Source organism: Oratosquilla oratoria, chromosome 5 (assembly GCF_046742065.1).
Source record: "Oratosquilla oratoria isolate Oo_2021 chromosome 5, ASM4674206v1, whole genome shotgun sequence".
Lineage (NCBI taxonomy): Eukaryota > Metazoa > Arthropoda > Malacostraca > Stomatopoda > Squillidae > Oratosquilla > Oratosquilla oratoria.
The window spans coordinates 7367491-7379990 of NC_134781.1; positions in this window are offsets into that span (position 1 = coordinate 7367491).

Genomic DNA, 12500 nt, shown 5'->3' on the forward strand with positions numbered 1-12500 from the left:
TAGAGCAGGGGCTCCTTTGGGGCCGGGGTTCCTTTAGAGCAGGGTCTCCTTTGGGGCCGGGGTTCCTTTAGAGCAGGGGCTCCTTTGGGGCCGGGGTTCCTTTAGAGCAGGGGCTCCTTTGGGGCCGGGGTTCCTTTAGAGCAGGGGCTCCTTTGGGGCCGGGGTTCCTTTAGAGCAGGGGCTCCTTTGGGGCCAGGGTTCCTTTAGAGCAGGGGCTCCTTTGGGGCCGGGGTTCCTTTAGAGCAGGGGCTCCTTTGGGGCCGGGGTTCCTTTAGAGCAGGGGATCCTTTGGGGCCGGGGTTCCTTTAGAGCAGGGGCTCCTTTGGGGCCGGGGTTCCTTTAGAGCAGGGGCTCCTTTGGGGCCGGGGTTCCTTTAGAGCAGGGGCTCCTTTGGGGCCGGGGTTCCTTTAGAGCAGGGGCTCCTTTGGGGCCGGGGTTCCTTTAGAGCAGGGGATCCTTTGGGGCCGGAGTGGTATTGGGGCGTGAGTTGCTTTAGAGTCGGAATTCCTTTGGGGCCGGGGTTTCTTATGAACCGGTGTTCCTTGGGAGCCGGGGTTCCTTAGGAACCGGGGTTTCTAAGGAACCTCTTGAGAAGTCATATTCTGTCAATAGACACTTTGCACGTGACGTCATCAAACTTCCGTTTCCGCCATCTTGGAGTACACACAATACCATAACGGAACAGGTCTACCATCCATGTAAACAGTTCATTATGCATAACAAAATAATGGTGAATTTCTGTGCTATTATTGGATGTGGACATCATGGGGATAGAGATATAAAAACTATCGTCTTCGTACGATCATAACAAATAAAGGAGAAAACTGAGGAAATATCCAACAGAGGACGAAGTTTGTGGCTTTCACGAATTGCACGGAAAGACCTTAAAAGAGTCTACTCAGATAATTTCGTATCGGTAAGTTTTAATTACTAAAATCAGCCTTTGATATCTCACTGAAAGCATCGTATTCATATTTTCTATTCTTCATCCACATTATGGATGATGCATTCATCTCATGTGTCCTAGAACTTATAGTATAAAAATATCCCCATATTTCTAGGCTGTATTAATAATGACAACATAGCCTTATGGGTAATGTTTTCATGAGTCAGAAAGAAACTGACTTTGCAACATCCCTAACCTATCCAAACGTGAACTGGATATAAGTCTCCTAGGCCTTTGTATCCACACATCTGCTCAGCTGTGTACTCTGGGATTTGTAGCAGAACCAGGAATTTCAGGTACCCAGGTAGCCCTAGTTCAGTCAACATTCCAATGTAAGAAATACTGGGCAAAGAAAAAGCCTCAGCATAGTGCTGAACGCCCTAGATGTAATGGGTAAACATTTCATTAGTTCAGAAAGACACTTATCCTGCCAATTATAACAGCTGTGTTTTCTTTGGAGTAGGACACTACGACATCTCTAACTCATCCAGACGTGAACTGTATACACTAGGCTTGGTGACATCGCCAGTTAATTCACCATATCAATGTACGAAATACTTGGCTAGATGAACTTTTCTGGATAAAATAGGAATCTTTACCATCAACAATATCCAATTTTGTTAATAAAAAGTCCGGTCTTTACCAGATTGTTATTTTGAAAATCGCTCTCACTGTCGCATACATGTGCTTCACCATATTATTTGTAATCCAAAATGGCGGACGGGGATTTTCAGTGACGTCATTGCAAAGTCCCTATTCAGGGTTTTCATTCAGTTAATTCAGTATTGCCAAAAATATTTTTGCTGAACTCTGGGCATCACCCTGATAACAAAATAGTATAATATGTCCTGGTAGGTGCACTGGTTGCAAAGTTAGAAAAGCAGACGCAGATACAGATACACACAGGATTTTATTGATATATACATATATGTAAATGTATATATATATATGTATATCTATCTACCTATCGGTATATATATATATATATATATATATATAGATATATATATATATATATATATATATATATATATATATATATTGAAAGGGAAAAGCATAAACACCAGACTCAAAGTGGAAGTTTAATGCCCGACGTTTCTGTCTTGAGCCTAGAACCGTCTTCAGGGGTGTGATGAGGTACAGTGATCAAAGAGCCCATTATATTGGCCACTGTTGAAACTGGGGGAGGTAGTCCATGCTGCCAAAACTACCCGGGCTCCCCCCTCCTCCAGTGGCTATGGGAACCAGTCTTTACATATGTCTCAAACTTACAAAGACTGGGAAGAGCGAAATTGATTCACAGAGACAACTCGAAGAAAAGATTATTCATAGAATTGTGAACGACAAAAGAGGTCAGTGTAAACAGGTGTATCGACTTAAATCCAATTTATATGGGCACAAAAAACACAAAGACAGACTCATTATTGTGTGTAATCAGTATCTACATCTTCAATGAGAGAACTCAAAGTGCACATATATCACAAACCTGTGTGTTTATAAGGCTGAGTGTACAGTGTGTATGAACGTGACTTCATTGGTTTCCTTTTTTCGTAAAAGTGTGTATTTAGTTAGACTTCTTTCACTTCGAATATAAGAATGTAAAAAGAAACAATAGTAATCAGTTATCTTTGCAAGGTTGTGGCCAATTGTCTGACCGAGTGAGCATTTTGTATTTTCATATTTATCTTTATTTCTTTATGAATTTATGAATGTATGTGAAGACTTTTGTGAACAGTTATCTGGATAAAGTTGGTGACGAAGTTGTTTGATACTCGTTGACATGATTTGTATCTTTATTTTTAGTTGTCGTACAAGTGTGTTTTTTTTTCTATTTATTTTATTGTATTTATTTTTTTCTGAATTTCAAGAATGTATGTGAAAACCATTGTGAACAATTGTCAATGTAAGGTTGAGACCAGTTGTCTGGTTCCCGTAGCCACTGGAGGAGGAAGGGAGCCCGGGTAGCTTCGGCTACGCGAAGTACCTCTCCTAGTTCCAACAACGGCCAATATAATGAGCTCTTTGATCACTCTACCTCACCAAACCCCTAACGTAACCTCACGGTTACATGCATTTATTTCAGCTTCCAACACCAAGTCTCCTGCCGAACCCTCCTAAGCCACAATCCCACAAAATAAGTATTCCTAAAGATTGCCCAGTGGTAATAGCCCTCTTTTATACACATCTATCTTTTCATTTTCATACAGACATCTCTTCCCCTCCTACAACTACCGATCCCGAGCGAGCCGGTGGTCTGTCCAAGGTAGTCCATAGTCCATAGTCCATCACACCCTTGAAAACAGTCCTAGGACCAGGACCGAAATATCGGGCATTAAACCTCCTAATTTGAGTCTGGTGTTTATTACTTTCCTCGTTTTGACTAACTAAAATCGTCTAGTATCAAAGAGCAATGAATCTAAGATAACTCATATTTAGAATTTATATAGAATTTGGAAAATATTACAGGGTTCTGTGTGGTAATACATATATACTTTTTTCTATAGAATTTATTTTCAATAAGTATCGTCAGAAATGAATGATAACAATTTTATTGATTATCTGGCTTAATATCAATACACCAATTTCAGTTTATTTTGGACAATAATCTGCTTTCTCTTTTTCGATTTTTGCCCTTAAAATAATTTTCTTTGTAAAGAAAACTAATTTCAGGGAGAATTGTAAGAACGGAATGATAATTACGATAACGATAAAACCGTGAGTTTGATAATAAGCGCGCGAGGTTTATCGTTATTGCTTCCTGATGCTTTGATCTCATACTGAAACGGGGAGTGTGGGGGTGGAGGGAATGTCCTAGTGCAGAGGTGGGCAACTTGCGGCCTTAAGGCCTCATGTGGCCTTCCGGGCCATCAAGTGCGGCCTTCTGCGGCCTTTGATATACATATTATTTTTCAAAAGACCTTGAATATTTCTTAAGTCTGAAATCATTATACACCTGAAACTTATAATATAATAAAAGGGATAAAATAATAATAATAATAATGATAATTTGTTTAGTGCGGCCTCTGTAGGACGATGAACTGTAAGGTGGCCTTCATGCACAAAAAGGTTCCCCACCCCTGTCCTGGTGGGAGGTAGGGAGGGAAATGCAAAGGAAGAGCTTCGAAAATATTTCTTCATTATAAAGTATTTCCTAGGTTATAATTAGTTTAGTCTAGTTTAAAATAGGTTAACTATGGTTAAGTTCGGTTAGGTTCGATTGGCTTAGGTGAGTTAACTTTAGTTAGGTTTGGTTAGGTTAGATGGGGCTCACTTTGGTTAGGTTTGTTTAGATTAATTTAGGTTAAATTGGTTATTTTTTGTTAGAGGTTAAGTAAAGTACCTTAACTATCATCTTTAAGTGTAAAAAAAAAATAATGTTCCCTTTTATATATGACATACTAATCTCTCAAATTTAAAATTAAGATAATCTCATTATCATTTCTTTCCAACGATTTGGTATTGAAAGCAATTTCCCCATAAAAACAAAACTAGATATATTTAGATCTAAATAGCAACATGGTAAATTTGATTGCTGTATTAATAACGTATATCTTTTTCCTTTATGAAAAGTATAATTTACGTGTTAATATCTTTTTAAAGCTAACACGTGACAAATTTTTCATGATAGAACACGAAATGTTAGGTTAGGTTAGGTTAGGTTAGGTCAGGTCAGGTTAGGTTGGATTAATTTAGGTTAGTTTAGGTTGGGTTAGTTTAGGTTAGTTTAGGTTAGGTTAGGCTAGGCTAGGTTAGGTTAGGTTAGGTTAGGTTAGATTAGGTTAGGTTATATTAGGTTAGATTAGGTTAGAATATATTAGAATAGATTAGGTTATATTAGGTTAAGTTAGGTTAGGTTAAATTAGGTTAGGCCAGGTGAGCTAGGTTTGCTTAGTCTAATAAAGTTAGGCTTGATTAGCTTAGATTAGTTTGGCTTTGCTTCACTTAGCTTAGCTTAATTTAGGTCATCTTAGCAAAACTAAGTTTACTTTACCTTAAAAGAGTATATATTGGGGTCGGGGGTGTTTCTAGTGGAGTTCACTAGTCCTAAATTGTTCATTATGTATATAAACGTCTTAAACAATAGGATCAATAGTGATGATTGTAAGTTTGCGGACGACACTAAAATGGGGCGCCTAATTAGGTCAGGAGAGGTCGCCGAGATTTTGCAGGAAGATTTTAACAAATTGTTCACATGGTCGGTGAAATGGCAAATGGACTTCAATGTCTGAAAATGTAGCGTGTTAAACATACGTTTACATAACCCAGAAATTATATCTTAGATAACGCTTTTTTAAGAGAAAAATAAATGCGAGAGAGACTTAGATATCAGTTCAATAGAATCAGTACAGAGGAGAACGACCAAAATGATACATGGGCTCAGAAATTTACCTTACGAGGAGATGATTAGACGCTTTAATTTACACTCTCTGGAAAGATGCAATGTGCGGATGATCTAATAGAGGTGTTCAGGTGGATCAAATACTTTAACAAGGCTGATGCAAATAAGGTTATCATATTAAGACAACAGGATAGAACTCGGACTAATGGATTTAAATTGTACAAATTTAGCTTTAAGAAGGAAATAGGCAAAAACTGGTTTACCAGTAGTCAACAAATGAAACAACTATAGTAACCATGTAGTGAGCGTTAAAACTATTGGTTGTTTTACGAAAAACTTTAGACAACTTCATGGACGGGGATGACAGGTGGTAATGGATATGGAACTGCCTAGTGTAGGCCTTATGGTCACTTGTAGGATACTTAAGAGCATAAAAATGAAGGAGACTCCAAGAGACCATAAGGCTTGCATTATGTATTTTCATGTCCATTACTACCTGTCATCCCCATCCATAAAGTTGTCTAACCGTTTCTTAAAGCAATCGATAGTTTCAGCGCGCACTACATGGTTACTAGGTCTATTCCATTCGTTGACCACCCTATTAGTAAACCAGTTTTTGCCTATTTCCTTCTTGAGTATAATTTTGTCCAATTTAAATCATTACTGCGATTCATGTCCTGATATCTTAATATGATGACCTTCTTTGCGCTATCCTTCTTAAATCCTTTGATTCACTAGAACACCTTTATTGGATTACCCCGCATTCTGTGTGTGTGTGTGTGTGTGTGTGTGCGTGTGTGTGTGTGTGTGTGTGTGTGCGCGTATATAAATATATATATATATATATATATATATATATATATATATATATATATATATATATATATATATATTTCATATTTTCAATCATATCAACTTTCACTTTAATTTCATACCATCACGGTCGAAACTGACGAGGAGCTCGATGGAAGTATATATAGAAACTGGTACGTGCTCAAGCTAAGGACTTGAACCCAGGTCGGACGTAACAAGTGAACAGTGACCATTACGCATTATATATATATATATATATATATATATATATATATATATATATATATATATATATATATATATGTGTGTGTGTGTGTGTGTGTGTGTGTGTGTGTGTGTGTGTGTGTGTGTGTGTGTGTGTGTGTGTGTGTGTGTGTGTGTGTCTATCTCTCACTCTCTCTCTCTCTCTCTCTCTCTCTCTCTCTCTCTCTCTCTCTATCTTTCTCTCTCTCTCTCTCTCTCTCTCTCTCTCTCTCTCTCTCTCTTTAAGAACTTCATCCTGATTAACACCAGAATAAACAATTTCTCCTTCATTGCTTCACTCTTCGAGAACCTTATCCATGTAACACTAAACAATTCTATAAATTTCAGGCTAAGGCCTTTATGCGTCTGTTGACGAATTTTGTTTCAGTCCATGCTAACTCATCTTCTCCCACTACGCTTCTCTTGTCATACTTTGTCCACCCTCTCTTAGTTCCTCCTTCTTTAATTATTTCTTTCTTTCTCTTTTACCTTTCCACTTTTTTCGTCTTCTTTCCTTCATTTCTCCTTCTTTCCTTCTTTCCTTCATTTTTCCTTCATTTTTCCTTCTTTCCTTCCTTTCTTCCTTCCTTCCTGCCTTCCTTCTTTCCTTCCTTCCTTACTTTCTTTGCCTTCCCTTCCCATTTTGCTCATACCTTCCATTTCCAAAATTAAAAATTATTATTCACAAAATTATTTACTTCACATTTCTGAAGCGGAACCGTGTTTGTGCCCTCCACCCCTCTCTTCACCACTTATTCGTTTCCCACCGCTGCCACCAATGTAACCATGTGTCACATTTTCTCCACCGGCTTCTCTCTTCCTTCCCCCAAAATAATCTCTACAAAATCCCTTCCGGACCTGCATTATAGTCTATCAATATAAAAATTGTAGAAATTTGTCAAAAATAAAAATCGATATCAGTTCCTAGAGTACCTATCTGAAAATCCTCATTTAGCATAAAGAAAAATGAGAGGTAATGAAGTGCAACAATGCAAGTTCAATTACCGGTGAGAATTGTAAATAAATTCCTAAAGGATAATTATGAAGAGAAGCTATGCCGTTTTAAACTAACCAAAGTGTAGTTCTTCTGAGTATTTTACAACTCTCATTACCCCTCCATTTTCTCCACCACGACCACCACCACCTCCACCTACACCTACATCACCCTTACCACCTCTACCACCTCCCCGACTTCCACCACTTCCACCTCCATCCACACTAATGCTTTTTTCCTTCACTAACTCGGGGCATGTGTCTTACATAAAACATCAATGATTCGATGCTTCTCAGGTTCCTGAGCAAAGGAACGAGGTAAGGAGGACGCAGAGCCTGAGAAGGGCCCTGCGTTGGGGAAGAACTTCTTCTGGGTTCCTGGTTTTGGGTTCTGGAGGTCACCCGGGTAGATTCAGTTCTCTTGGGGTTTCTTTGCGATATCCGGGCTTTGGAAGTCATCCGGGTAGATTTCGGTTTCTTGAGGTTCCTCTTTGATGTAAGGGAAAAGGGAACGGAAGATTTTTTTTTATTCTGGGTTCTGTCCTCTTCCTCTAGGTTCTGGGCTCTGGGTTCTAACCCCTGGGCAATGGGTTCTAGGTATGAGTTCTGGAGGTCATCCGGGTAGATTTCAGTCTCTTGAGGTTCCTTTGCAATGTCCGGGCTAGAGACACCTTCTAATACAGAGATTCTTAGGCTGTGGACCATGGAGCTCTGAGAGGTTCACAAAGTTTCATTAATGAGACCCCAAACCAAATTACTCGTAGGTGTTAGACGATGCCAGATAATTCTATTCAGGGATGGAGTTGTATACAGGAGGATAAAGAACAGCAAAGCATATTCATGGTACATATGAGGAACTAGGCGAAGAACTACTATTGTTGGGAATTTTGAGTTTTATTACAAGAACTAGAGAAATTCTTCCTGGAGATTCTGAGCAGAGGCGTCCTCAAGGTGGATCGTTTTTTTTTTTTTTTTTTTTAAGGGTCCTTTCCCATGTCTTGGCAGGATCACATCCAGGTCTTTTACAGAAAATTTCGCCCAGTTTAATTTTGTTTCGACAAAGGAGACCGTTACTTATCGTTCATTTGCACGTCATTCATAGTAGCTGTCCTCTTAGCGAACTACTTTTAACTCTCATTTTTTCTACTGCCGTTCTTAGTTGTCTTTCGTTTACCTTCTTTTAAGCTTCTCTTTCCTATCTTTACAACTTTTTCTCGACTATACCATGGACGCTCCCTCTTTTAATATCATTTGTTCAAATGTCTTGATTAAGCTGAACTTTTCGAATTAATCTGATTTTCATTCGTAATTCAATTTTTCACTCTCCTTACCATTTCTCTTGAGTTTCTTCATTCCACATCTTCCTTTCCACAATAACTATGTGAAACATATCGTTAACACTCTTCCTGTTTAAAGAGATGAAATCAACGACTTTAATGATATTATTCCGGCTAATTGTAACCTACTGTTAATCAACCTAGAACGTATGAAGTGAGTATTTTGCTTTGATTCGACCATCACCTCATATCTTAGTCGCGGGTTCGAGTCCCACACTTCTTTCCAATTCTTAGCAGTGATTGTTACCTGTCCTAACATTCAAAGCACTTAGGGCTAAGATGACGTTTTTTCGTTGAGGATACGAGTTTTCTGCTTGTATGTAAAGAGTAATGGATCCCAAAATTTTGAAATACTGGCCCAGTTATTAATTCAAATGCACTTCTGTGACACCGCCATAGAAAGCATTAGAATGAATATATCTAATTCAATATTTGTATTAGTTAACTCGTTGAGGTCTCAAAGAAAAAAAATGTGACAATAATTCGTACAACTTTCCATCATGAGCAGTCAGCCAATATTAATATATATATACATATATATATATGTATATATATATATATATATATGTATATATGTATATATATATATAATGTATATATATATATATATATATATATATATATATATGTATATAAGTATTCTGATTAGCGCTAAATGATGTTATTCAGCCCAAAGGAACATTGCTTGGCCACCGTCCATTGTGGCACATAAGAACTTGCACTTGTCTTCAGATGATTTTAGTCAGAAGAAAAACTAGGAATGAATGAATTAAGAGTATTTTCTATGTTTTCTATCAGCATTTCTAACGTTTTCTATTGGACAACAAAAACTTAAATGCCATGTAACTTCAACCCATAATAAACAAATATCCTTAACTCTCGTAATTTGCTCACTGCCTGCCACGTTCGGCTTTAACCTTGTACACCATTTTGTAGGATTGTTTCTCTCCCTTTCTCTTTTTCTTCTCTCTCTCTCTCCCTCTTTCCCCCTCTCCCTCTCCCTCCCTCCCTCTCTCTCTCTCTCTCTCTCTCTCTCTCTCTCTCTCTCTCTCTCTCTCTCTCTCTTTCTGTCTCATTATCTCTCTGTATGTGTGAATACGTTCGTGTGTATTTTTGTGTATGCGTGTGTGGGTTTTTGTGTGAGTTTGTGTATGCGTTTATGTGTGTGTGTGTGTGTGTGTGTGTGTGTGTGTGTGTGTGTGTGTGTGTGTGTGTGTGTGTGTGTGTGTGTGTGTGTGTGTGTGTGTGTGTGTGTGTGTGTGTGTGTGTGTGTGTGTGTGTGTGTGTGTGTGTGTGTGTGTGTGTGTGTGTGTGTGTGTGTGTGTGTGTGTGTGTGTGTGTGTGTGTGTGTGTGTGTGTGTGTGTGTGTGTGCGTGCGTGCGTTTTTGTGTGTGTGTACATGAGAGCGTACACGTGTCATAATCCTCTTGTTGTAATTCTCTTTAGGTGCATAATTCTCTTAACCAGTGTCTCAGTCGCGTCGTCTCTTTCATGCTATATTACATCCTTGTCTTTATACTAATCTACCTTGCAACTTCTCATTCTTTATGCGTTCCTCATTTCCTTTCCTGTGATGCTTTTCTTCCTATTTTGAACTTTATTCGGGTTTTCCCAATTCCCTGTTGCTTAAACTTCTCCGTTTCTCTCTTCCACCTTCTCTGTCCCTGTCAATACCTCCCATCTTCTTCCCTTTTTTTATCTTTTTTATTTTCTTTGTCAATCTTTCTCTATCTTTATTCCTCTCTGGTGTCTTTCTCATTTGCCCTATCTGTCTCCCTTTCTCCTTTTCTTCAATTTCTTTCTTGTATATTTTATTTTACTCTTATTCTCTTCCTCGACTCTTTATTATTTAGTTTTCCTCTTAACTTGACAAAATTTCTTTCCTCTTTTGTGTTTACTTGTTCCTTCGTTTCTTCTGTGTCCTGTTTCTTTTTTTGTTATTTTTATTTTCTATTCTTCTCTCCCTTTTCATTTTCCTTCTGTCGTTTCTTCACTTGTTCCTTCACTTCTTTCTTCTTCTCTACGTCTGTTCCTTCCTCTTCTATTTCCCTCCTCTTCATTCCTCTTACTATCTCTTTCACTTTTCCTCTTGCGTATTTTCTTTTAGTTTCCTTTCACTTCTGCCTTTGCCCTTATCCTGTCTTCCTTCATTAGCGGCAAATTCCCCATACTCTTTTCTTTTTATCTCCTGCTCCTTTCCTTTCCTTCCTCTCCTTTCCATCCTGTCTTACATTTTTCTTTTCTTTTCCCTTCCGTCTCTCTCTTTCCTCTCATTTTTCATCCTCTTTTCTCTCTTTCCCTTTCTTCCACCTTCATTCATTTTCTCTCACTTTTGTCTCTTCATCTTTCTTATCTTTTCTTCTTCTTCAGTTCTTGACTTCTCCCCTCTCCTCTCCTCTCCTCTCCTCTCCTCTCCTCTCCTCTCCTCTCCTTTTCTTTAATTTTTCTTCTTCCCTCTCTTCTTCCTGTTACATAACTCTTCCTTTTTTATATTTTACTCTTTTTCTCTTCCTTTTTGTCCCCACCATTCTCTCTTTTTCCCTCTTTTCCTTTCTTCATTTCCTATTCTCTTCCTCTTGACTTGATTCCTGACTTGATCAATTCTCTCTACTTTTAATATATGCTACTTCCATTCTATCATAACCCACCACTCTCCCTTTCTCTTCCATTACATCTTTGTCCTCTTCATTTTACTTTCTCTACCCTTTATCAACTCCTTTCCTCTTCCCATCGTTATTCCATTTCCTGTTCCGTTTTCTGTCATCTTGCCCTTCTTATCTTATTTCCTTCTTTCTTTCTTTCTTTCTTTCCTTGTTTCCAACTTTCCTTTATTCCTTCTTTCCTTCTTCTCTTCTGTCCTTTTCTTCTTCCTTCTTTCCTTTTTCCTTATTTTCTTCTTTCCCCCACCTTTCCTTCCTTCTTTCCTTCCTTCCTTCCTTCCTTCTCTTTCTTCTCTTCCTCCATCTCTCCTTCCTTCTTTCCTTCCTTCCTTCTTTCTTTTTTCTTACTTCCCTTCTTCCTTCCCTCCATCTTCCTTTCTCCCCTTCCCTCCCTCCTTCCCTTCCCTTCCCTTCCCTCCCTTCTTTCTTCCCTCCCTCCCTCCTTCCTTTCTTCCTTTCTTCCTTCCCTCCTTCCTATCATCCCTCCCTCCCTCCTTCCTTCCTTCCTTCCTTCCTTCCTTCCTTCCCTCCATCATCCTTCTTGCTTCCCTCCTTCCTTCCCTCTCTCTTTCCCTCCTTCCTTCCCTCCCTCCTTCCTTCCTTCCTTCCTTCCTTCGTCTCTCCATTCCTTCTCTCTCTCTCTCTTTCCACCACGCCCCGCTCTCTTTGGTTCCTGTCTGCCGGCCGGCGCTCCTAACCGGCCAGCCGGCAAGAACCCTCCTTCTGGAGCCGGTGCCGACTAACAACGCATTTCCACTTCGACATGGGCTCGTCCTCGCAAATTGCAAGAATCTTTTAGCAGAATCGCAACTTCCTATGCATGATTACGAACCTTGAAGGCATTGCCGCATTGTATACCTGTGGATGTACCAAGCATCAGATGATTTAATTATCCAACCATGGAGTTTTAGAGGACTGGAAAGGACTTCATCACTGGCATAGATAACAGAATCAGAAAACACAAACTAGGATAAAACATGCATAAACACGATATCTAGTGTTAGATAAGTCGTTGATGCAGTTGGATGTTTTTGTTCATGTTTCACTATTCTTGCCACTTTTCTTCCTCTTCATTCGAACTTGCGTCTCTGCTTGCACTCATGCCTTCGCCATTCCCCTTAACTCCCCCATCCTCTTCCCCTTCCTCCCACGCCAATACCCTCTTCTAT